Source organism: Staurois parvus, unplaced genomic scaffold (assembly GCF_062004578.1).
Source record: "Staurois parvus isolate SC_StPar_1 unplaced genomic scaffold, SC_StPar_1.0 ptg000191l, whole genome shotgun sequence".
NCBI classification, from domain to species: Eukaryota; Metazoa; Chordata; class Amphibia; order Anura; family Ranidae; genus Staurois; species Staurois parvus.
In genome coordinates, this window is record NW_028317987.1 from 2175698 (window position 1) to 2203172 (window position 27475).

At 45.5% G+C, this 27475-nt stretch overlaps 1 protein-coding gene across 1 annotated transcript in view; it reads left to right on the plus strand.

Annotated features, from left to right (window-relative positions):
• Positions 1-27475, plus strand: part of LOC149461855 (uncharacterized) — a 58131-nt gene that overhangs the window by 8793 nt on the left and 21863 nt on the right. The window lies entirely within an intron of this gene.

A 27475-nucleotide genomic window follows, 5' to 3' on the forward strand; every position in this document is an offset into this window, starting at 1 on the left:
CAAACCAACAACCCTAGCATTGTGAGACAGTAGTGCTAACCACTAATCCACGGAGCTGTTGAACACTAATCCAGCCTGTATTTCTGTGCTGTGAATCAACCCTAAGTCCCTGGGAAAGGTCAGTGTAACTAGCCAGATATCTCCAATGTGACACAAATGTTGTGCTATGTTGCCAATTCAGATGTATGTTGGTTCTATGTATCCCAATACAAAGGATTGCAATACTAATACAGGCGTACCTCGGTGTACCAACAACTTGGTTAACGTAATTTTCGGTTTACAAATGAAAATCCATTGAAAATAATGCCTCGGTTTACACAATTGTTAATCATTTTTTTCGCAATACAAGTGTATGTCGGCGCTGATTTTCAAATGCAAATGCCGCCTTTTTTTTTTCTTCACTATAGTTCACAAGCTTAGAAGTCACTTTCCCCGAAGTTACAGAAAACTTTGTATCTTTTAATAAACTCAAAGTAAACATTGTTTCCTTTAGGGATATAAATTCCAAGAAAACTTTCTCTTTTAGCTGGGGGGGAGGGGAAGTGACAGGTGAATTTCTGAGCTATAGTGAAGAAAAAAAAGGGAGAATTACATTTAAAAACCAGCACCATAATAAATAAAAAATGGCGTGGGGTCCCCCCTCCCATCCACACCAAGCCCTTCAGGTCTGGTATGGATATTAAGGGGGAACTCCAGGCCAAAATTAAATAAAAAACAGCATGGGGATCCCCCCAAAATCCATACCAGACCCTTATCTGAGCATGCAGCCCGGCAGGTCAGGAAAGGGGGGGGGGGACGAGTGAGTGCCCCCCCTCCTGAACCATACCAGGCCACATGCCCTCAACATAGGGGGGTGTTTTGGGGCAGGGGGGCTCGTCCCCAAAGCACCTTGTCCCCATGTTAATGGGGACAAGGGCCTCTTCCGTTAGTGGGTTAATTGATCAGCCATTTTTCGGGATTATGGCATATTTTGTTTATCAGTACAGTTGGAAATTTTTTTTTTCCAAATTTACTGATAAAAAAAATGTGCCAAAGTCCCGAAAAACGGCTGACCAATTAACCCACTAACGGCCCGAAAATCGTTCAATTTTTTTTTCGGCAGAAAAATCGGTCGATTTTAGACCCATCTATGGCCTGCTTTAAATGGGTCTAAAATCGTCCGAAAAAAAAATCGGCTGATTTTCGGGCCGTTATTGGGTTAATTGGTCAGCCATTTTTTTGGATTTTGCCACTTTTTTTAATTGGTAAATTTGGATAAAAATCCGCCGATTTTGCAGATCGGCCGATTTTAGCGGCAATGATCGGCAAATTGGCTGATCTTTTTACAGATAAAAAATCTGCGCATGAGCCATGACCTGCAAGAAAAAGAAGAAAATGAAGAAGAAGAAAATGAAAAAGAAGAATTAAAAAAAGAATAAGAAAAAGAAGAAAAAGAAAATGCAGGCCATAGATGGGGCAAAAACTGTCCGTTTAAAAAAAAAAAAATGAAAAATCGGTTGTTCAATGGGCCGACGTTACCACCAATGGTAAAAAAAATTGTCTGAGTTTCGCCCCGTCTACGGCCGGCAAATATAATAGCGAAGTAATTACTTCTGTCCCTGCAGAGAGCTGCGCTATTATATTTGACATTAAAAAGTATAAAGGTTGCAACATTGAATCTATATGTATCCGAATAAAAACATCTATATCCGGAATGGATACAAATGGATACAATGTTGCAGTCTCTATACTTTTTAATGTCAAATATAATAGCGGAGCTCTCTGCAGGGACAGAAGGAATGTTTCAGCTGTCATCCGGGTTTCCCACTGACAGCTGAATTTTAAATTATTTCCGTGAATAAACAAATAATAAAAAAAACAGTGTGGGGTCCCCCCTCCCATCCATACCAAGCCCATCGGGTCTGGTATGGATGTTAAGGCGTAACTCTACGCCGAAAATTAAAAAAAAAACAGCGTGGGTCCCCCTCAATATCCATACCAGACCCTTATCCGAGCATGCAGCCCGGCAGGTCAGGAAAGGGGGGGGGACGAGCGAGCGCCCCCCCCTCCTGAACCATACCAGGCCACATGCCCTCAACATAGGGGGGTGCTTTGGGGCAGGGGGGCAAGTGCCTCTTCCTCACAACCCTGGCCGGTGGTTGTGGGGGTCTGCGGGCGGGGGGCTTATCAGAATCTGGAAGCCCCCTTTAACAAGGGGGCCCCCAGATGAATGAGTCTGCGGTACATGGTCCCGTGACTCATTCACAAAAAAACAAAGTGTGGTGTAAAAAAACACAGTACAGGGTCTTTGACAAGTCCTTTATTAAAACAATGTCCCCCGAAGTAGATCCAACATCAATCACGGCGGCGGCACAAACAGAAAAAAGAAAAAAAAAAAGTTCCGTTCCCGTCGGAGGCTTCCAGCCGTCCGAAAAAAAGTATCGCTGACAGCTCTTAAATAGGTTAGGGGCGGGGCCAACCGGGGACATCATCCGAGAAACCCCACCCCATGTAACATCATTGATGTCACATGTGGCGGGGTTTCTTGGATGATGTCCCCGGCTGGCCCCGCCCCTTACCTATTTAAGAACTGTCACCCTGCCTCTCCACTGAGGCTAACTAGCTGTATGCAGGAGACAGGCTGACAGTTCTTATATAGGTAAGGGGCGGGACCAGCTGGGGACAGCAAGCATGTGACATGGGGCGGGTCACTCGGATGATGTCCCCGGCTGGCCCCGCCCCATACCTATATAAGAGCTGTCAGTGAGCCTTTTTTTCAGACGGCTGGAAGCCTCCGACGGAAATGGAACTTTTTTGGATCTACTTCGGGGGACATTGTTTTAATAAACAACTTGTCAAAGACCCTGTACTGTGTTTTTTTTACACCACACTTTGTTTTTTTGTGAATGAGTGGCGGGACCATGTACCGCAGACTCATTCACGTAGGGGGGGGGTGGGATCTGGGGGCCCCCTTGTTAAAGGGGGCTTCCAGATTCTGATAAGCCCCCTGCCCGCAGATCCCCACAACCACCGGCCAGGGTTGTGGGGAGGTGGCCCTTGTCCCCATCAACATGGGGACAAGGTGCTTTGGGGGGGAGCCCCCCTGCCCCAAAGCACCCCCCCATGTTGAGGGCATATGGCCTGCTATGGTTCAGGAGGGGGGGCACTCCCCCCTTTCCTGACCTGCCAGGCTGCATGCTCGGATAAGGGTCTGGTATGGATATTGAGGGGGACCCACGCTGTTTTTTGTTTTAAATTTCAGCATGGAGTTCCCCCTTAATATCCATACCAGACCTGAAGGGCTTGGTATGGATGAGAGGGGGGACCCACGCTGTTTTTGTTTTGTTATTGCGGACCTTTATTTTTACATTCAGCTGTCAAAATAAATATTATCTAGACCTTCGAAATAAGTAAAATCATTACAGAAATAATTATAAAGGATAAGAAACAAAAATAGAATCTCTAGAACTAAGGAAATCTAATTAGATTACATGAAGATATGCCGAGTGCTGTTTATTAAACACAATAGACGCGACCGAGTGCCGGCTGTCAGAGGACTCCACACACAGGAGACGTGACCGAGTGCCGGCTGTCAGAGGAATCCACACACAGGAGACGTGACCGAGTGCCGGCTGTCAGAGGACTCCACACACAGGAGACGTGACCGAGTGCCGGCTGTCAGAGGACTCCACACACAGGAGACGTGACCGAGTGCCGGCTGTCAGAGGACTCCACACACAGGAGACGTGACCGAGTGCCGGCTGTCAGAGGACTCCACACACAGGAGACACGACCGAGTGCCGGCTGTCAGAGGAATCCACACACAGGAGACGTGACCGAGTGCCGGCTGTCAGAGGACTCCACACACAGGAGACGTGACCGAGTGCCGGCTGTCAGAGGACTCCACACACAGGAGACGTGACCGAGTGCCAGCTGTCAGAGGACTCCACACACAGGAGACGTGACCGAGTGCCGGCTGTCAGAGGACTCCACACACAGGAGACGTGACCGAGTGCCGGCTGTCAGAGGAATCCACACTGAGATTTACTATTGAGCAGTGGCTAAAAAGCAAGCGCCCACAGAGGACGTCTAAAATGTGTTCTGTACATGCTCAGTTATATCGGCCAAATAAGCTGCACGGGCGTCTAGTTTTTTTACTGTGTTGATTTGCTTTAAAAAAAATTATTTTTAACACATTCTTAATTTTTTTTGAAATGGCAGATATTGTTTAAAGTGAAGTCCTGATATTTGGCAAACCAAATTTCTAAGTGAACGTCTCTGCAGTGATTTTTCATGGTGTTAGACGTGCCTCTTAGCAAGTCTGCTTTGTGAGTCTGATTCCGGGCGTGTGTCTCATTAGTAAATTCAATTGGGCGTCTAGTTATGGACGCTGCTCAATAGTAAATCTCGTTGCGAGGTAAAAGTAGACGGTCGCTTGTAAAAATTAGACGTTCGCCCATGGAAATGCGCCCACGCCCAATAGTAAATCAGGGCCATGCTGTCATAAGCTCTGACTCAGAATCTTTTACCGTCTCTATTATTTCACTCAAATTCTCCTTTATGCTTTCTTGTTTTAGCTTTCTGCAAATGTCTATGATGTATGCTTTCCACCTCTCATACATTCGGACAAACTTTTTTCATTTTAGTGCTGCCTCTTGCTCCAAATTTTTTTGCACCTTTTGGGTCGGTTTTCTGTCCCGTGATGAACGTCTTAGTTCACCTGTTTCAGCTATATTTGTTTGGGGTGAAACTACCGTTACGTTGCACCTTTCAGATTCAGACGGGTTCTCTTGCTCTTCACCTTCTACTAGATCAACCATTTGATCCGCTAACAATGGGGTGGCAATGCTAGGCTCAGCCATTTCTGAATGCTATACAATTAATATGAATAATAAGGACCTGTCACTTTAAATGCAATACTACCAAATGCAAGAATAAATGACTTTCACTTTACATGTAATAGCACCAAAACACAGGCAATAAATGACTTTCACTTTAAATACATCATATACTATAACTGTCTCTCTCTCCTTTCTCTCTTTATTTTTAATAAAAGTCTGTATTCTCTTGAGCACAAAAATGTCTCTTGCAGAAACCTATGTGCATAAGTAAGTAATAAAGGAAAGCTCTGACCTTAATTGGAAAGCAGGATACTGTGATCTGAAGGTTGCAGAAACAAACGTCAGTCTTAAAGGAGACTTTTCTTTTCTTGATGCGGTGACTTTGCAATGCTCTGCGGTGACTTGCGATGCTCTGCGGTGACTTTGCGATGCTCTGCGGTGACTTTGCAATGCTCTGCGTGAACTCTCTGGATGCAACACGTGGTCTCTTGATGAATAGCGGTGCGGACACTTTAGCTCTGCACTCTGGCTCCCCCATGAATCTTTCTCTCTAGGGGTGCAGGAGGTTTGGCGCTCTTTCTCTGACTGTCTTGCCTTTGCCGGTATGCCACTTTAAGTGTCGGCTGCAGTCTGACTAATGCGCGTGCTATGGCCTGTACTGTTGTTCCGCTGAGGTGTCTCCGCGTGGCGGTATATGCTGGCGTTCTGTTTCTCTAGTGTACTCTTTACTGTGCAAGTTGAGGAGCGCTGTTGCTTGACCTCTGAGGGTAATAGTTCCACTGTGGCAGGCGCAGCACTATAAAGTGCCTAGTGCGCTGTGGAATTAGGAACATTATGCAATTGCTGTTTCTTTTATTTGATTGGGCTGACTTTACTCTGTAATTCCTCCAATGCCGCTCTATGGATGCAGTAGGTTTAAAGAGCACACCGAATACTTTAGTTAACTTCTTTAATAACTTCAATCTTCTTCATATAACTGCTTACAATGGCTTGTTTCATTTATCATACAGTAGCTTATTTCTTTCATATTACAGTGGTTCGATTCGGTGGATTATATCGATAACTTATTTTGTTCTGTATATTTCTATTACTCTACAGTGACTTGATTCGTATTTACTTTACACTGGGTTGATTCGATAGCTTATCTCGGTGGAACTACAAGTAACATACAACACATACAACAGATTGTACACACAGATCTACTTGCACTGTTAAACAACAGAGGAACGCACAAGTGCATTAAATACCTATTTAGCCTTCTCTGCTTCCATAGAGCTTCTCTGACTGGAACTTGTCTGTTTCCTCTTCTGTCTGATGAGCAAGTGACTCTAGAACTATCTAGCAGGGAGTTTTACACAGGCACAAATGTGAAACTGGCTGGGATTGGTTAAGACTCTGTACAGTGTGAGGGTGGCTGTGATTGGCTCACCCATATACTGACTCTTAAAGGCATATTTTCCTTTTCTGCTTCTGCTAACACAATGAATATATAAATGTCATATAACATTCAAAGACATAAATTACAACAATGATTCTGCTTTTGGCTTTAACATATGCACATATATACTGTACTGAGGTTATTGGCAGGTTTGGTATACACATATATGTGACCCATATTAACAACCTAGGACTGGTCTGATATGAAGGATGGGACATTCTGGGTAGTCTGTCTCTCTCTGTGATATGAAGGACGGGACATTCTGGGTAGTCTGTCTCAGTTCCTGGTATGAAGGATGGAACATTCTGGGAAGGCTGTCTCGGTTATGAAGGATGGAATATTCTGGATAGTCTGTCTCTCTCTGATATGAAGGATGGGACTTTCTGGGTAGTCTTTCGCTCTCTGATATGAAAAACAGGATATTCCAGGAAGTCTGTCTTGGTCTCCAATATGAAGGACGGGACATTCTGGGTAGTCTTTCTCTCTCCGATATGAAGGACGGGACATTCTGGGTAGTCTGTCTCTCTCTGATATGAAGGATGGGACATTCTGTTTCTCAGATATGAAGGATGGGACATTCTGGGTAGTCTGTCTCGGTCTCTGACATGAAGGATGGGACATTCCGGGTAGTCTGTCTCTCTGATATGAAGGATGGGACATTCTGGGTAGTCTGTCTTGGTCTCTGATATGAAGGATGAGACATTCTGGGTAGTCTGTCTCTCTCTGATATGAAGGATGGGACATTCCCGGGTAGTTTATCCTCTCTGATATGAAGGACAGGATATTCTGGGTAGTCTGTCTCTGTCTCTGATATGAAGGATGGGACATTCTGGGTAGTCTGTCTCTGATATGAAGGATGGGACATTTTGGGTAGTCTGTCTCGGTCTCTGACATGAAGGATGGGACATTCCGGGTAGTCTGTCTCTGATATGAAGGATGGGACATTCTGGGTAGTCTGTCTCTGATATGAAGGATGGGACATTTTGGGTAGTCTGTCTCTCTCAGATGGGAAGGACGGGACATTCTGGGTAGTCTGTCTCGGTCTCTGATATGAAGGATGGGACATTCTGGGTAGTCTGTCTCGGTCTCTGTTATGAAGGATGGGACATTCCGGGTTGTCTGTCTCTCTGATATGAAGGACGGGACATTCTGGGTAGTCTTTCTCGGTCTCTTATATGAAGGATGGGACATTCTGGGTAGTCTGTCTTGGTCTCTGATATGAAGGATGGGACATTCCAGGTTGTCTGTCTCTCTGATATGAAGGACGGTACATTCTGGGTAGTCTGTCTCGGTCCCTGATATAAAGGATGGGACATTCTGGGTAGTCTGTCTTGGTCTCTGATATGAAGGATGGGACATTCTGGGTAGTCTGTCTCGGTCTCTGATATAAAGGATTGGACATTCTGGTTAGTCTGTCTCGGTCTCTGATATGAAGGATGGGACATTCTGGGTAGTCTGTCTCTCTCTCTGATATGAAGGACGGGACATTCTAGGTAGTCTGTCTCTCTGTGATATGAAGGACGGGACACCCTGATGAAGTCACGTGTTACTCGTGACGTAACGCGTTGCTATGCCTGTTGTCAGTTCCAGGATGCGGTGACGTCACTTCTGGTGCACGCAATATATTTACTCCATGAAGCCACATGTTATCTTGACAGCCAGCGTTTTATGCTTATGATACCTGCAAACATGTGAGTGGGCATTTTTAATTATTATCAAATAAAGTGACAATATTTCACTATGGAGCGTATCTATTTGTGTCTCTGAATGGAACGTAAGAGGACGTGAGGTATTGGCAGAACGGTGGAGTGCAGGAGAAGGTCTGGTTGTATCCTGGGCTTAACACCCATTAAAGTCCAAATGGGAAGGTGATCCCTGGGATATCGTTTGGTGGTTACTACAAGTTTTACTGGCCCTTGTGGTCACTGCAAGGAGGTGAGGGGGCACTCAGACCATTTTGGGATCCATCGCGCTTATGGCACCTTCACGTCTATGAATAGTTTTTTTCACTTGTGTGCAAAGTGGACTGATTTATCACATTTTACCACATGCTGAGTGTGCTACATTTGCACTAGTGACTGTTATCTCTACTTTGTCATTCATTGATGTGGATTTATGTGCACTGTGTGATTCCCCGGCTCCTTTTATTTTATTCTAAGTGTCACCTATAACGTTATGACATATTCCCCAAGGTCATAAGGAGCATTTCATTTGATATATGTATATTTATTTTATCATTGTTGTCTTTATTTACTAGCTGTAGTGTATTAGCTTAATGAGTATTAGCGCTACACAATTTATATTCATTTATTCTGGGTAGTCTGTATTGGTCTCTGATATGAAAGACGAGACATTCTGGGTAGTCTCTCTCTCTCTCTCTCTCTCTCTCTCTCTCTCTCTCTCTCTCTCTCTCTCTCTCTCTCTCTCTCTCTCTCTCTCTCTCTCTCTCTCTCTCTCTCTCTCTCTCTCTCTCTCTCTCTCTCTCTCTCTCTCTCTCTCTCTCTCTCTCATGAAGGACGGGACATTCTGGGTAGTCTGTCTCTCTCTCTGATATGAAGGATGGGACATTCTGGATAGTTTGTCTATCTCTCTGATATGAAGGACTGGACATTCTGGGTAGTTTATCTCGGTCTCTGATATGAAGGACAGGACATTCTGGGTAGTTTGTCTCTCTCTGTTATGAAGGACGGGACATTCTGGGTAGTCTGTCTCTCTCTGATATGAAGGATGGGACATTCTGGGTAGTCTGTCTCTCTAGAATATGAAGGATGAAAGATTCTGGGTAGTGTGTCTCTTTCTCTCTGTGATATGAAGGATGGGACGTTCTGGGTAGTCTGTCTTGGTGTCTGATATGAAGGATGGGACATTCTGGGTAGTCTGTCTCTCTCTCTGTGATATGAAGGATGGAACATTTTGGGTAGGCTGTCTCAGTCTCTGATATGAAGGACAAGACATTCTGGGTAATCTGTCTCTTTCTGATAGGAAGGACGGGACATTCTGGGTAGTCTTTTTCTCTCTGATAGGAAGGATGGGATATTCTGGGTAGTCTGTCTCTGATACGAAGGATGGGATATTCTGGGTAGTCTGTCTCTGATAAGAAGGACAGGACATCTTGGGTAGTCTGTCGTGGTCTCTGACATGAAGGACGGGACATTCCGGGTAGTCTGTCTCTCTCTCTGATATGAAGGATTGGACATTCTGGGTAGTCTGTCTCTCTCTGATATGGAGGGACAGTCTGGGTAGTCTCTCTCTCTGAGATAGGTTATTCTGGGTAGTATGTCTCAGTCTCTGATATGAAAGATGGGACATTCCGGGTAGTCGGTCTAGGTCTATGATAGGAAGGACTGTACATTCTGGGTAGTTTTCTCTCTCTCTCTCTCTCTCTCTCTGATATGAATGATGGGTCATTCTGTCTAGTCTGTCTCTCTCTCTCTGATATGAAGGAAAGGACATTCTGTGTAGTCTTTTTCTCTCTCTCTGATTTGAAGGACAGGACATTCTAGGTAGTCTGCCTCGGTCTCTGATATGAAGGATGAGACATTCTGTATAGTCTGTCTCTCTCTCTGATATGAAGGATCGGACATTTGGGGTAGTCTCTCTCTCTCTCTGATATGAAGAATGGGAAATTTTTGGTAGTCTCTCTCTGATATGAAGGATGAGACATTCTGGGTAGTCTATAGCTCTCATATGAAGGACGGGACATTCTGGATAGTCTGTCTCTCTCTCATATGAAGTTCGCAACATACTGGGTAGTCTGTCTCTCTCTCATTTGAAGGATGGGACATACTGCGTAGTCTGTCTGTCTCTGATAGGAAGGACGGGACATTCTGGGTAGTCTGTCTCTGGTATATGAAGGACGGGACATTCTGGGTAGTCTGTCCCTTTCTCTGACATGCAGGATGGGACATTCTGGGTAATCTGTCACTCTCTGATATGAAGGACGGGACACTCTGCGTAGTCTATCTCTCTGTCTCTGATACGAAGGATGGTACATTCTGGGTAGTCAGTCTCTGTCTCTCTCTCTGATATTAAAATACGTAACATTCTGGGTAGTCTGACTCTCTCTGATATGAAGGACGGGACATTCTGGGTAGTCTGTCTCTCTCTAATAGGAAGGATGGGACATTCTGGGTAGTTTGTCTCTCTGTCTCTGATATGAAGGATGGGACATTCTGGGTAGTCTGCCTCTCCCTGTCTCTTTGATATGAAGGATGAGACATTCCTGGTAGTCTGTCTTGGTCTCTGTTATTAAGGACGGGACATTTTGCGTAGTCTGTTTCTCTCTGATAAGAAGGATGGGATATTCCGGGCAGTTTTTCTGTCTCTCTCTGATAGGAAGGACGGGAAATTCTGGGTAGTCTGTCTTGGTCTCTGATATGAAGGATTGGACATTCTGGGTAGTCTGTCTTGGTCTCTGATATGAAGGACGGGACATTCTGGGTAGTCTGACTCTCTCTGATATGAAGGACGGGACATTGTGGGTAGTCTGTCTCTCTCTGAAATGAAGGACGGGACATTCTGGGTAGTCTGTCTCGATCTCTGATAAGAAGGATGGGACATTCTGGGTAGTCTGTCTCTCTCTGAAATGAAGGACGGGACATTCTGGGTAGTGTGTCTCGGTCTCAGATATGAAGAATGGGACATTCTGGGTAGTCTGTCTCTCTCTGATATGAAGGACGGGACATTCTGGGTAGTCTGTCTCTCTCTGATATGAAGGACGGGACATTCTGTCTAGTCTGTCTCTCTGTCTCTGATAGGAAGGATGGGACATTCTGGGTAGTCTGTCTCTCTGATATGAAGGACGGGACATTCTGGGTAGTCTATCTCGATCTCTGATATGAAGAATGGGACATTCTTGGTAGTCTGTCTCTCTCTCTGATATGAAGGACGGGGCATTCTGGGTAGTCTTTCTCTCTTACTGATATGAAGGACGGGGCATTCTGGGTAGTCTTTCTCTCTCGCTGATATGAAGGACGGGACATTCTGGGTAGTCTGTCTCTTTCTGATATGAAGGATGGGACATTCTGGGTAGTCTGTCTCTCTCTCTCTCTCTCTCTGATAGGAAGGATGGTACATTCTGTGTAGTCTCTCTTGGTCTCTGATATGAAGGATCTCTCTCGGTCTCTGTCTAGTCTGTCTCAATCTCTGATATGAAGGATGGGACATTCTGCGTAGTCTGTCTTGGTCTCTGGTATGAAGGTAGGGAAATTCTGTGTAGTCTGTCTCTCTCTCTCTCTGATATGAATGACAGGACATTCTGTGTAGTCTGCCTGTCTGTTATGAAGGACAGGAAATTCTTGGTAGTATGTCTCTCTCTGATATGTAGGATGGGACATTCTGGATAGTCTGTCTCTCTGCTTCTGAAAGGAAGGATGGGACATTCTGGGTAGTCTTTCTCTTTGATACGAAGGACGGTACATTCTGTGTAGTCTGTCTCTCTCTCTGATATGAAGGACGGGACATTCTGGGTAGTCTGTCTCTCTCTCTGATATGAAGGACGGGACATTCTGGGTAGTCTTTCTCTTTGATACGAAGGACGGTACATTCTGTGTAGTCTGTCTCTCTCTCTCTGATATGAAGAACGGGACATTCTGGGTAGTCTGTCTCAGACTCTGATTCGAGGGATGGGACATTCTGGGTAGTCTGTCTCTCTCTCTAATAGGAGGGACGGGACATTCTGGGTAGCCTCTCTCTTTATCTTTGATACGAAGGACGGTACATTCTGTGTTGTCTCTCTCGGTCTCTGATATGAAAGAAGGGTCATTCTATCTAGTATGTTTCTCTATCTCTGATATGAAGGATGGGACATTCTGTGTAGTCTGTCTTGGTCTCTGATATGAAGTTAGAGACATTCTGTGTAGTCTTTCTCTCTCTCTCTGATATGAAGGACGGGACATTCTGTGTAGTCTGCCTCTCTGATATGAAGGACGGGACATTCTGGGTAGTCTGTCTCTCTCTGATATGAAGGACGGGACATTCTGGGTAGTCTGTCTCGGTCTCTGATATGAAGGACGGGACATTCTGGGTAGTCTGTCTCGGTCTCTGATATGAAGGACGGGACATTCTGGGTAGTCTGTCTCGGTCTCTGATATGAAGGACGGGACATTCTGGGTAGTCTGTCTCTCTCTGATATGAAGGATGGGACATTCTGGGTAGTCTTTCTCTTTGATATGAAGGACGGTACATTCTGTGTAGTCTCTCTCGTTCTCTGATATGAAAGAAGGGACATTCTGTCTAGTCTGTCTCTCTCTCTCTCTGATATGAAGGAAGGGATATATTGGGTAGTCTGTCTCTCTCTCTCTGAAATGAAGGATGGGACATTCTGCGTAGTCTGTCTTGGTCTCTGATATGATGGATGGGACATTCTGGGTAATCTGTCTCTCTGATATGAAGGACGGGACATTCTGGTTAGTCTGTCTCTCTTTGATATGAAAGACTGGATACTCTGGGTAGTCTGTCTCGGTCTCTGATATGAAGGACGGGACATTCTGGGTAGTCTTTCTCTCTCTGATAGGAAGGATGGGACATTCTGGGTAGTCTGTCTTGGTCTCTGATATGAAGGATTGGACATTCTGGGTAGTCTGTCTCGGTCTCTGATATGAAGGACGGGACATTCTGGGTAGTCTGTCTTGGTCTCTGATATGAAGGATTGGACATTCTGAGTGGTCTGACTCTCTCTGATATGAAGGATGGGACGTTCTGGGTAGTTTATCTCGGTCTTTGATATGAAGGACGAGACATTCTGTTTAGTCTGTCTCTCTCTGATATGAAGGACGGGACATTCTGTTTAGTCTGTCTTTCTCTGATATGAAGGACGGGACATTCTGGGTAGTCTGTCTCTCTCCCTGACAGGAAGGATGGGACATTCTGGGTAGTCTATCTCAATCTCTGATATGAAGGATGGGACATTCTGGGTAGTCTGTCTCTCTCTCTGATATGAAGAACGGGACATTCTGGGTAGTCTGTCTCAGACTCTGATTTGAGGGATGGGACATTCTGGGTAGTCTGTCTCTCTCTCTAATAGGAGGGATGGGACATTCTGGGTAGCCTCTCTCTTTCTCTTTGATACGAAGGACGGTACATTCTGTGTTGTCTCTCTCGGTCTCTGATATGAAAGAAGGGTCATTCTATCTAGTATGTTTCTCTATCTCTGATATGAAGGATGGGACATTCTGGGTAGTCTGTCTCTCTGCTTCTGAAAGGAAGGACGGGACATTCTGTGTAGTCTGTCTTGGTCTCTGATATGAAGTTAGAGACATTCTGTGTAGTCTTTCTCTCTCTTTCTGATATGAATGACAGGACATTCTGTGTAGTCTGCCTCTCTGATATGAAGGATGGGAAATTCTGGGTAGTCTGTCTCTCTCTGATATGAAGGATGGGACATTCTGGGTAGTCTTTCTCTTTGATATGAAAGAAGGGACATTCTGTCTAGTCTGTCTCTCTCTCTCTCTGATATGAAGGATGGGACATTCTGGGTAGTCTGTCTCTCTCTGATATGAAGGACGGTACATTCTGGGTAATCTGTCTTGATCTCTGATATGAAGGAAAGGATATACTGGGTAGTCTGTCTCTCTCTCTCTGATATGAAGGATGGGACATTCTGGTTAGTCTGTCTCTCTTTGATATGAAAGACTGGATACTCTGGGTAGTCTGTCTCGGTCTCTGATATGAAGGATGGGACATTCTGGATAGTCTGTCTCTCTCTCTCTGTTATGAAAGAAAGGACATTCTAGGTAGTCTCTCTCAGTCACTGATATGAATGATGGGACATTCTGGGCAGTCTGTCTCTCTCTGATATGAAGGACGGGACATTCTTGGTAGTCTGTCTAGGTCTCTGATATGAAGGACGGGACATTCTTGGTAGTCTTTATCTCTCTCTGATATGGACGGGATATTCTGGGTAGTCTGTCTCTCTCTGATATGAAGGACGGGACATTCTGGGTAGTCTGTCTCTCTGGTATATGAAGGACCGGACGTTCTTGGTAGTCTGTCCCTTTCTCTGACAAGCAGGATGGGACATTCTCGGTAGTCTGTTTCTCTCTGATATGATGGACGGGACACTCTGGGTATTATATCTCACTGTCTCTGATATGATGGACAGGACATTCTGAGTAGTCTGTCTCTCTCTTATATGATAGACAGTATATTCTGGGTAGTCTGTCTCTCTCTCTCTGATATGAAGGATGGGACATTCTGGGTAGTCTGTCTAGGTCTCTGATATGAAGGATGGGACATTCTTGGTAGTCTGTCTCTCTTTCTGATATGAAGGATGGGGCATTCTGGGTGGTCTGTTTCTTTCTCTTTGATGTGAAGGACGGTACATTCTGTGCAGTCTCTTTCTCGGTCTCTAATATGAAAGAACGGATATTCTGTTTCGTCTGTCCCTCTCTCGCTGCTATGAAGTATGGGACATTCTGGGTAGTCTGTCTCTCTCTGATATGAAGGACGGGACATTCTGGGTAGTCTGTCTTGGTCTCTGATATGAAGGACGGGACATTCTGGGTAGTCTGTCTTGGTCTCTGATATGAAGGATGGGACATTCTGGGTAGTCTGACTCTCTCTGATATGAAGGACGGGACATTCTGGGTAGTCTGTCTCTCTCTCTGATAGGAAGGATTTGACATTTTGGGGAGTCTTTTTCTCTCTCTTTCTCTAATATGAAGGACGGGACATTCTGGGTAGTCTGTCTCTCTGATATGAGGGATGGGAAATTCTGGGTAGTCTGTCTAGGTCTCTGATATGAAGGATGGGACATTCTTGGTAGTCTGTCTCTCTTTCTGATATGAAGGATGGGGCATTCTGGGTGGTCTGTTTCTTTCTCTTTGATGTGAAGGACGGTACATTCTGTGCAGTCTCTTTCTCGGTCTCTAATATGAAAGAACGGATATTCTGTTTCGTCTGTCCCTCTCTCGCTGCTATGAAGTATGGGACATTCTGGGTAGTCTGTCTCTCTCTGATATGAAGGATGGGACATTCTGGGTAGTCTGTCTCGATCTCTGATATGAAGGATGGGAAATTCTGGGTAGTCTGTCTCTCTCTCATATATCAAGGACAGGACATTCTGGGTAGTCTGTCTCTCTCTGATAGGAAGGACGGGACATTCTGGGTAGTCTGTCTCTCTCTGATATGAAGGACGGGACATTCTGGGTAGTCTGTCTCTCTCTGATATGAAGGACGGGACATTCTGGGTAGTCTGTCTCTCTGGTATATGAAGGACCGGATGTTCTTGGTAGTCTGTCCCTTTCTCTGACAAGCAGGATGGGACATTCTCGGTAGTCTGTTTCTCTCTGATATGATGGACGGGACACTCTGGGTATTATATCTCACTGTCTCTGATATGATGGACAGGACATTCTGAGTAGTCTGTCTCTCTCTTATATGATAGACAGTATATTCTGGGTAGTCTGTCTCTCTCTCTCTGATATGAAGGATGGGACATTCTGGGTAGTCTGTCTAGGTCTCTGATATGAAGGATGGGACATTCTTGGTAGTCTGTCTCTCTTTCTGATATGAAGGATGGGGCATTCTGGGTGGTCTGTTTCTTTCTCTTTGATGTGAAGGACGGTACATTCTGTGCAGTCTCTTTCTCGGTCTCTAATATGAAAGAACGGATATTCTGTTTCGTCTGTCCCTCTCTCGCTGCTATGAAGTATGGGACATTCTGGGTAGTCTGTCTTGGTCTCTGATATGAAGGATGGGACATTCTGGGTAGTCTGACTCTCTCTGATATGAAGGACGGGACATTCTGGGTAGTCTGTCTCTCTCTTCTGATAGGAAGGATTTGACATTTTGGGGAGTCTTTTTCTCTCTCTTTCTCTAATATGAAGGACGGGACATTCTGGGTAGTCTGTCTCTCTCTGATATGAAGGATGGGACATTCTGGGTAGTCTGTCTTGGTCTCTGATATGAAGGATGGGACATTCTGGGTAGTCTGACTCTCTCTGATATGAAGGACGGGACATTCTGGGTAGTCTGTCTCTCTCTCTGATAGGAAGGATTTGACATTTTGGGGAGTCTTTTTCTCTCTCTTTCTCTAATATGAAGGACGGGACATTCTGGGTAGTCTGTCTCTCTGATATGAGGGATGGGAAATTCTGGGTAGTCTGTCTAGGTCTCTGATATGAAGGATGGGACATTCTTGGTAGTCTGTCTCTCTTTCTGATATGAAGGATGGGGCATTCTGGGTGGTCTGTTTCTTTCTCTTTGATGTGAAGGACGGTACATTCTGTGCAGTCTCTTTCTCGGTCTCTAATATGAAAGAACGGATATTCTGTTTCGTCTGTCCCTCTCTCGCTGCTATGAAGTATGGGACATTCTGGGTAGTCTGTCTCTCTCTGATATGAAGGATGGGACATTCTGGGTAGTCTGTCTCGGTCTCTGATATGATGGATGGGACATTCTGGGTAGTCTTTCTCTCTGATATGAAGGATGGTAAATTTTGGGTAGTCTGTCTCTCTCTGATATGAAAGACGTGACACTCTGGGTAGTCTGTCTCTCTCTCTGATATGAATGATGGGACATTCTGGGTAGTCTGTCTCTCTCTCTCTGATATGAAGGACCATGCATTCTGTGTAGTCTGTCTCTCTCTCTGATATGAAGGATGGGACATTCTGGGTAGTCTCTCTCGGTCTCTGTTATGAATGATGGGACATTCTGGGTAGTTTGTCTCTCTCTGATATGAAGGACGGGACATTCTGGGTAGTCTGTCTCTCTGATATGAAGGATGGGACATTCTGGGTAGTCTCTCTCTCTGATATGAAGGACGGGACACTCTGGGTAGTCTGTCTCGGTCTCTGATATGAATGATGGGACATTCTGGGTAGTCTGTCTCTCTCTCTCTGATAGGAAGGACCATACATTCTGTGTAGTCTGTCTCTCTCTCTGATATGAAGGACAGGACATTCTGGGTAGTCTGTCTCGGTCTCTGTTATGAATGATGGGACATTCTGGGTAGTCTGTCTCGATCTCTGATATGAAGGATGGGAAATTCTGGGTAGTCTGTCTCGGTCTCTGATATGATGGATGGGACATTCTGGGTAGTCTTTCTCTCTGATATGAAGGATGGTAAATTTTGGGTAGTCTGTCTCTCTCTGATATGAAAGACGTGACACTCTGGGTAGTCTGTCTCTCTCTCTGATATGAATGATGGGACATTCTGGGTAGTCTGTCTCTCTCTCTCTGATATGAAGGACCATGCATTCTGTGTAGTCTGTCTCTCTCTCTGATATGAAGGATGGGACATTCTGGGTAGTCTCTCTCGGTCTCTGTTATGAATGATGGGACATTCTGGGTAGTTTGTCTCTCTCTGATATGAAGGACGGGACATTCTGGGTAGTCTGTCTCTCTGATATGAAGGATGGGACATTCTGGGTAGTCTCTCTCTCTGATATGAAGGACGGGACACTCTGGGTAGTCTGTCTCGGTCTCTGATATGAATGATGGGACATTCTGGGTAGTCTGTCTCTCTCTCTCTGATAGGAAGGACCATACATTCTGTGTAGTCTGTCTCTCTCTCTGATATGAAGGACAGGACATTCTGGGTAGTCTGTCTCGGTCTCTGTTATGAATGATGGGACATTCTGGGTTGTCTGTCTCTCTCTGATATGAAGGACGGGACATTCTGAGTAGTCTGTCTCTCTCTGATATGGAGGACGGGACATTCTGGGTAGTCTGTCTCGGTCTCTGTTATGAATGATGGGACATTCTGGGTAGTCTGTTTCTCTCTGATATGAAGGACGGGACATTCTGGGTAGTCTGTGTCTCTCTCACTGATATGAAAGATGGGACATTTTGGGGAGTCTGTCTCTCTCTGATATGAAGGACGGGACATTCTGGGTAGTCTGTCTCTCTCTGATATGAAGGACGGGACATTCTGGGTAGTCTGTCTCTCTCTGATATGAAGGACGGGACATTCTGGGTAGTCTGTCTCTCTCTGATATGAAAGATGAGACATTCTTGGTAGTCTGTCTCTCTGATATGAAGGACGGGACATTCTGGGTAGTCTCTCTCTCTGATATGAAGGACGGGACACTCTGGGTAGTCTGTCTCGGTCTCTGATATGAATGATGGGACATTCTGGGTAGTCTGTCTCTCTCTCTCTGATAGGAAGGACCATACATTCTGTGTAGTCTGTCTCTCTCTCTGATATGAAGGACAGGACATTCTGGGTAGTCTGTCTCGGTCTCTGTTATGAATGATGGGACATTCTGGGTAGTCTGTTTCTCTCTGATATGAAGGACGGGACATTCTGGGTAGTCTGTGTCTCTCTCACTGATATGAAAGATGGGACATTTTGGGGAGTCTGTCTCTCTCTGATATGAAGGACGGGACATTCTGGGTAGTCTGTCTCGGTCTCTAATATGAAGGACAGGACATTCTGGGTATTCTGTCTCGTTCTCTCATATGAAGAACGTGATATTCTGGGTAGTCTATCTCTCTCTCTCTGATATGAAGGACGGGACATTCTGGGTAGTCTGTCTCGGTCACTGATATGAAGGACGGGACATTCTGGGTAGTCTGTCTCTCTCTGATTTGAAGGACTGGAAATTCTGTGATGTCTATCTCGGTCTCTGATATGAAAAACGGGACATTTTGGGCAGTCTGTCTCTCTCTGATATGAAGGATGGGACATTCTGGGTAGTCTGTCTCGTTCTCTCATATGAAGAATGGGATATTCTGGGTAGTCTGTCTCTGTCTCTGTCTCTGAATGGAAGGATGGGACATTCTGGGTTGTCTGTCTCTCTCTGATATGATAGACGGGACATTCCGGATAGTCTGTCTCTCTCTCTTTCTCTCTGATATGAAGGATGGGACATTCTGGATAGTCTGTCTCTTTCACTGATATGAAGGATGGGACATTCTGGGTAGTCTGTCTCGGTCTCTGATATGAAGGACGGGACATTCTGGGTAGTCTTTCTTTCTGATTTTAAGGACGGGACATTCTGGGTAGTCTTTCTTTCTCTGATATGAAGGACTGGACATTCTGGGTAGTCTGTCTCTCGCGCTCTATGATAGGAAGGAAGGGACATTCTGGGTAGTCTGTCGCTCTCTGATGTGAAGGACAGGATATTCTGGGTAGTCTGTCTCTCTCTGATAGGAAGGACAGGATATTCTGGATAGTCTGTCACTCTCTGACATGAAGAATGATACATTCTTGGTAGTCTGTCTCTCTTTCTCTGATATGAAGGATGAGACTTTCTGGGTAGTCTTTCCTGGTCTTTGTTATTAAGGACAGGACATTTTGGGTAGTCTGTTTCGCTCTGATTGGAAGGATGGGACATTCTGGGTTTTCTGTCTTGGTCTCTGATATGAAGGATTGGACATTCTGGGTAGTCTGTCTCTCTCTGACTCTGATATGAAGAATGAGACATTCTGTATAGTCTGTCTCTCTCTGATCGGAAGGACGGGACGTTCTGGGTAGTCTCTCTCTTTCTCTTTGATAAGAAGGGCGGTACATTCTGTGTAGTCTCTCATGGTCTCTGATATGAAAGAATGGACATTCTGTCTAGTCTTTCTCTCTCTCTCTGATATGAAGGACGGGACATTCTGGGTAGGCTGTCTGTCTCTCTGATATGAAATATGAGACATTTTGGGGAGTCTGTCTCTCTCTGATATGAAGGATGGGACATTCTGGGTAGTCTGTCTCGGTCTTCTTATATGAATGACGGGACATTCTTGGTATTCTGTCTTGTTCTCTCATATGAAGAACGGGACATTCTGGGTAGTCTGTCTGTCTGTCTCTCTTTCTCTGAAATGAAGGACGGGACATTCTGGGTAGTCTCTCTTGGTTTCTGATATGAATGATGGGACATTCTGGGTTGTCTGTCTCTCTCTGATACGAAGGAAGGGATATTCTGGGTAGTCTGTCTCTCTCATTTATGAACGATGGGACATTCTGGGTATTCTGTCTCTCTCTATTTGATATGAAGGACAGGACATTTTGGGTAGTCTGTCTCTCTCTGGCTTTTCTGTCTTTTTGATATGAAGGATGGGACATTTTTGGTAGTCTGTCTTGGTCTCTGATATTAAGGACAGGACATTTTGGGTAGTCTGTTTCTCTCTGATTGGAAGGACGGGACATTCTGTTTTTTCTGTCTTGGTCTCTGATATGAAGGATGGGACATTCTGGGTAGTCTTTCTTTCTCTGATATGAAGGACTGGACATTCTGGGTAGTCTGTCTCTCGCGCTCTATGATAGGAAGGAAGGGACATTCTGGGTAGTCTGTCGCTCTCTGATGTGAAGGACAGGATATTCTGGGTAGTCTGTCTCTCTCTGATAGGAAGGACAGGATATTCTGGATAGTCTGTCACTCTCTGACATGAAGAATGATACATTCTTGGTAGTCTGTCTCTCTTTCTCTGATATGAAGGATGGGACATTCTTGGTAGTCTGTCTTGGTCTTTGATATTAAGGACAGGACATTTTGGGTAGTCTGTTTCGCTCTGATTGGAAGGATGGGACATTCTGGGTTTTCTGTCTTGGTCTCTGATATGAAGGATTGGACATTCTGGGTAGTCTGTCTCTCTCTGACTCTGATATGAAGAATGAGACATTCTGTATAGTCTGTCTCTCTCTGATCGGAAGGACGGGACGTTCTGGGTAGTCTCTCTCTTTCTCTTTGATAAGAAGGGCGGTACATTCTGTGTAGTCTCTCATGGTCTCTGATATGAAAGAATGGACATTCTGTCTAGTCTTTCTCTCTCTCTCTGATATGAAGGATGGGACATTCTGGGTAGGCTGTCTGTCTCTCTGATATGAAATATGAGACATTTTGGGGAGTCTGTCTCTCTCTGATATGAAGGATGGGACATTCTGGGTAGTCTGTCTCGGTCTTCTTATATGAATGACGGGACATTCTTGGTATTCTGTCTTGTTCTCTCATATGAACGGGACATTCTGGGTAGTCTGTCTGTCTGTCTTTCTTTCTCTGAAATGAAGGACGGGACATTCTGGGTAGTCTCTCTTGGTTTCTGATATGAATGATGGGACATTCTGGGTTGTCTGTCTCTCTCTGATACGAAGGAAGGGATATTCTGGGTAGTCTGTCTCTCTCATTTATGAACGATGGGACATTCTGGGTATTCTGTCTCTCTCTCTCTATTTGATATGAAGGACAGGACATTTTGGGTAGTCTGTCTCTCTCTGGCTTTTCTGTCTTTTTGATATGAAGGATGGGACATTTTTGGTAGTCTGTCTTGGTCTCTGATATTAAGGACAGGACATTTTGGGTAGTCTGTTTCTCTCTGATTGGAAGGACGGGACATTCTGTTTTTTCTGTCTTGGTCTCTGATATGAAGGATGGGACATTCTGGGTAGTCTGTCTCTCTCTGATAGGAAGGATGGGACATTCTGGGTAGTCTGTCTCTCTCTGATATGAAGGACGGGACATTCTGGGTAGTCTGTCTCTCTCTGATATGAAGGGTGGGACATTCTGGGTTGTCTGTCTCTCTCTGATATCAAGGACGGGACATTTTGGGTAGTCTGTATCGGTCTCTGATATGAAGGAAGGGACATTCTGGGTAGTCTGTCTCTAATATGAAGGACGGGAAATTCTGGGTAATCTGTGTCTCTCTGATATGAAGTATTGGACATTCTGGGTAGTCTGTCTCGGTTTTTGCTATGAAGGATGGGACATTCTGGGTAGTTTTTCTCGGTCTCTTATAGGAAGGATGGGACATTCTGGGTAGTTTCTCTCTCTGATAGGAAGGGACATTCTGGGTAGTCTGTCTCTCTCTGATATGAATGATGGGACATTCTGGGTATTCTTTCTCTCTCTGATATGAAGCATGGGACATTCTGGGTAGTCTGTCTTGGTCTCTGATATGAAGGGACCTTCTGGGTAGTCTGTCTCTCTGATATGAAGGACGGGAAATTCTGGGTAATCTGTCTCTCTCTGATATGAAGGACGGGACATTCTGGGTAGTCTGTTTCTGATAGGAAGGACGGGACGTTCTGTCTAGTCTTTCTCTCTCTCTTTGATATGAAGGATAGGACATTGTGGGTAGTCTCTCTCTCTGATTAGATGGAGGGAACATTCTGAGAAGTGTTTCTCTCTCTGATATAAAGAACGTGACATTCTGGGTAGTTTGTCTCTTTGTCTCTGATATGAAGGAAGGGACATTCTGAGTAGTCTCTCTCTCTCTGATATGAAGGACGGGACATTCTGGGTAGTCTGACTCTCTCTTATATGAAGAACTGGAGATACTGGGTAGTCTTTCTCTCTCTGATATGAAGGATGGGACATTCTGGGTAGTCTGTCTCTCTCTGATATGATGGACGGAACGTTCTGGGTAGTCTGTCTCCCTGTCTCTGATAGGAAGGATGGGACATTCTGGGTAGTCTCTCTAGGTCTCTGATATGAAGATTGGGACATTCTTGGTAGTATGTCTCTCTCTCTGATATGAAGGATGGGATATTCTGGGTGGTCTGTCTCTCTCTCTTTGATATGAAGGACGGTACATTCTGTGTAGTCTCTCTTGGTCTCTGATGTGAAAGAAGGGACATTCTGTCTAGTCTTTCTCTCTCTCTCTCTGATATGAAGGATGGGACATTTGTGTAGTTTGTCTCTCTCTGATATGAAAGACGGGACATTCTGGGTAGTCTGTCCCTCCTCCTCTCTCCCTCTCTGATATTAATGACGGGACATTCTTGGTAGTCTTTCTAGGTCTCTGATATGAAGGATGGGACATTCTTGGAAGTCTGTCTCTCTCTCTCTGATATTAAGGATGGGCCATTCTGGGTGATCTTTCTCTCTCTGATATGAAGGATGGGACATTCTGGGTAGTCTGTCTCGGTCTCTGATATGAAGGATGGGACATTCTGGGTAGACTGTCTCGGTCTCTGATTTGAAGGATGGGACATTCTGGGTAGTCTGTCTTGTTCTATGATATGAAGGACGGGACATTCTGGGTAGTCTGTCTCGGTCTTTGATATGAAGGATGGGACATTCTGGGTAGTCTGTCCCAGTCTCTGATAGGAAAGAAGGTACATTCTGGGTAGTCTGTCTCTCTCTGATATGAAGGATGGGACATTCTGGGTAGTCTGTCTCTGATATGAAGGATGGGAAATTCTGGGTAGTCTGTCTGTCTCCTCTGATATGTAGGACGGGACATTCTGGGTAGTCTGTCTCTCTGATATGAAGGACAGGACCTTCTGGGCAGTCTGTCTCTCTCTCTGATATGAAGGATGGACATTCTGGGTAGTCTGTCTTGGTCTCTGATATGGAGGATTGGACATTCTGGGTAGTGTGTCTGATTTTAGAGTTCTCTGTTTTATTATGTATACCTTATTTTTTATCTTGTGTTCTGTGTTTTTAAGACTTTTCTATTTGTAGTAAAATATCTTTTTTAAACAGTTGGTTGCATAAGAGTTAGGTTTATTGTTTCTTATTTTTTTTAGTTATTTTGGCACTTTCCTGGTATCTCTGTAAGGTAGATACAATGCAGGAATGGTTATTAGGGAACATTTCTCGGGGCTGCAGTTCCTCTGAACTCCACAAGATGGTGATCTCATTTCTACTTTTCAGACAGGACTTCTCTATGGAATACAGACAGGAAGTGATGTCAGGAACAGACAGGAAGTGATCTGGAATAAAGATAAGAAGTTACATTTGATGTGAAGGAGATCAGAGATGTTGTTGGACGTGGCAGTAGAGGAGGTAATTATTATTATACAGAATTTATGGCACCAACTATTTGCTCAGCACTTTACAATATAATGGGAGACAATACAGTTCAATACAAGAGGGATAGGAGGGCCTGATCCTGGGAGCTTATAATGTACGAGGGAGGGGCTAGTGCTATAAAAGGTAGTAACTGTGGGGGATGGACTGGTTGGAAGAGTAGAAGTTTCCATTATTAGCTGAAGCCAGGATAGGCTTCCCTGAAGAGATAGGTTTTCAGAGATCACCAAAAAGTGAGCAGAGTAGGCGATAGTCTGATAAATTGGGGTAGAGAGTTCCAGAGGATGGGGTAAGCTCTGGAGAAGTCCTGGAGATGAGCATGGGAGGAGGAGACAAGGGAGCTAGAGAGCAGGAGGTTATTCGAGGAGCAGAGAGGATGGTTTGGGTGATATTTGGAGACAAGATTGGTGATATAATTTGGGGCGGAGTTATAAATGGCTTTATACGTTATTGTTAATGTTTTGAATTTTATCCGTTGGGCAATGGGAAGCCAGTGGAGGGATTGGCAGAGAGGGGTGGAGGACACTGAGTGGAGGCCAGTGGAGGGATTGGCAGAGAGGGGGGAGGACACTGAATGGAGGCCAGTGGAGGGATTGGCAGAGAGGGGTGGAGGACACTGAATGGAGGCCAGTGGAGAGATTGGCAGAGAGGGGTGGAGGACACTGAGTGGAGGCCAGTGGAGGGATTGGCAGAGAGAGGTGGAGGACACTGAATGGAGGCCAGTGGAGAGATTGGCAGAGAGGGGTGGAGTACACTGAGTGGAGGCCAGTGGAGAGATTGGCAGAGAGGGGGGAGGACACTGAGTGGAGGCCAGTGGAGGGATTAGCAGAGAGGGTTGGAGGATACTGAATGGAGTCCAGTGGAGGGATTGGCAGAGAGGGGTGGAGGACACTGAATGGAGCCCAGTGGAGGGATTGGCAGAGAGGGATGGAGGACCCTGAATGTAGCCCATTTGAGGGATTGGCAGAGAGGGGTGGCAGATACAGAACGGTTAGTAAGGTGGATGAGTCTGGCAGCAGCATTCATGATAGACTGAAGAGAGGATAGCCTGCGATGAGGTCGGCCAATGAGGAGGGAGTTACAATAGTCAAGGCGAGATATAACCAGGGAGTGACTAAGTTGCTTAGTGGTTTCCGAGGTTAGGAACGGGCGTATATTCGAGATGTTACGGAGGTGAAGTCTACAAGATTTGGACAGTGATTGGATTTGGGACTGAAAGGACAGATGGTAGTCTAGGATTACACCTAGTACCCTGGCATGAGGGGAGGGACTGATGGTTGTATTATTGATCTTGATGGAAAAGTCGGGGGAGGGGGCACGGGCTAAGAGCTCAGTTTTGGATAGATTGAGTTTGAGGAAGTGGAGTGACATCCATGCCGATATGTCACTTAGTAGGTTAGTAATGTGAGAAGAGACTGAAGGGGTGAGGTGAGGAGGAGACTGAAGGGGTGAGGTGAGGGGTAGAAAGATAGATTTGTGTGTCATCAGCATAGAGATGGTACTTAAAGCTGTGGGAGTTTATCAAGTGACTAAGGGAGGAGGTGTAGATGGAGAAGAGAAGGGGCCGAAGGACAGAACCTTGAGGGACCCCTACAGAGAGAGGGAGTAAAGAGGAGGAGGCAGAGTTATAGGTAACACTGAAGGAGCGCTGTGATAGGTAGGAGGAGAACCAGGAGAGAGCAGAGTCTCTGAGGCCAAGAGTGGTGTTTTTTTTTGAGGAGGGGATGGTCAACCATATCAAAAGCCGCAGAGAGGTCAAGAAGTAAGAGTACGGAGTAGTGGCCATTGGTTGGGATGAGTATGGAGTAGTGGCCATTGGTTGGGATGAGTATGGAGTAGTGGCCATTGGCTGGGATGAGTACGGAGTAGTGGCCATTGGTTGGGATGAGTATGGAGTAGTGGCCATTGGTTGGGATGAGTACGGAGTAGTGGCCATTGGTTGCGATGAGTACGGAGTAGTGGCCATTGGTTGGGATGAGTACGGAGTAGTGGCCATTGGTTGGGATGAGTACGGAGTAGGAGCCATTGGTTGGGATTAGTACGGAGTAGTGGCCATTGGTTGGGATGAGTACGGAGTAGGAGCCATTGGTTGGGATTAGTACGGAGTAGTGGCCATTGGTTGAGACAAGTATAGAGTAGTGGCCATTGGTTGGGATGAGTACGGAGTAGTGGTCATTGGTTTTAGCAGTTAGTAGATCATTAGTGAGGTTTAGTAGGGCAGTTTCAGTGGAGTGTAGTGAGTGAAAGCCAGACTGTAAAGGGTGAAGAAGGTTGTTGTCGGTGAGGTGGGAGGAGCTCAGGCGATTGTAGACTAAGCGTTCTAGGAGTTTAGAGGTAAATGGCAGCAGGGAGATGGGTCTTAAGTTGTTCAGGTTGGTGGGGTCCAGGGAGGGCTTTTTAAGTATGGGAGTGATGTGCGCATGCTTTAGAGGGGAGGGGAAGGCACCATTAGAGAGGGAGAGATTGAAGATGTGAGTGAGGGAGCATAGGATGGAAGAAGAGGGTGACCGTAGTAGTTGTGAGGGGACAGGATCCAGGGGGCAGGTGGTGAGACTTGCTTCTGAGAAAACCTTAGTGACCTCTTCAGTAGTAGCGAGGTCAGAAGAGGAAAGTGTTGAGGGAGGTTTAGTATAAGGTATGCTAAGTGGGATGGATGTCTGTGCAGTGGAGATGCCCCTACGAATTGCGTCAATCTTGTTTTTGAAATGATTTGCAATCTCGTGAGTGGTGAGTGAGGCACTGGGTGGAGGTGGAGAAAGTAGAGAGTTAAAAGTAGAGAAGAGACGACGAGGACTGGATGACAAGCTATTGATGAGAGTGACAAAGTCGTCTTGTTTGGCAGCATGGAGGGAGGAATTGTATGTGAAGAAAGCAGATTTATATCGGGGGAATGCTTGCCCGGGATTTGGTTTTATGCCACAATCGCTCCAGCGCACAACTATGTCACTTAAGATGTCTGGTGTGGTCAGTCTGCCACGGATGTAATGGTCGGGGCCTGAGGCTTCGTGTTGTTAGAGGAGCAAGTGAGTCCAGTGTGGATGACAGTGAACTGTTGTAGACAGCAGTGGCCAGGTCAGGGCAGGACAGGGGAGAGATTCTGTCATAGAGTTGGTCAGTTGCAGAGTGGAAAGGAGCCGGGTTCAAGTTGTGAAGGTTTCTGCGGGTAATTGTTGGCTGCTTGGAGGGATAGGTGTTTGAAGACGAGGAGACTGTGAAGGTGATGAGATTGTGATCAGACAGAGGAAAGGGGGTGTTTGTGAGGTTGTAGGGAGTGCAAAGATGGGAGAAAACAAGGTCTAATGTATTCCCATCAGAGTGAGTGGAGGACGGTATACATTGTGCTAATGCAAAAGATGAGGTTATGTTGAAGAGTTGGGATGTAGCCGGGTTGTTGGCATTAACAGGGATGTTAAAATCTCTGAGAATGATAGCGGGTAGCTCAGAGTAGAGAAAGTAGGGTAGCCAGGCGGAGAAATCATCAAGAAAGCGGGACACGGGTCCAGGAGGCCGATAGATCACTGCAATCCTCAGAGAAA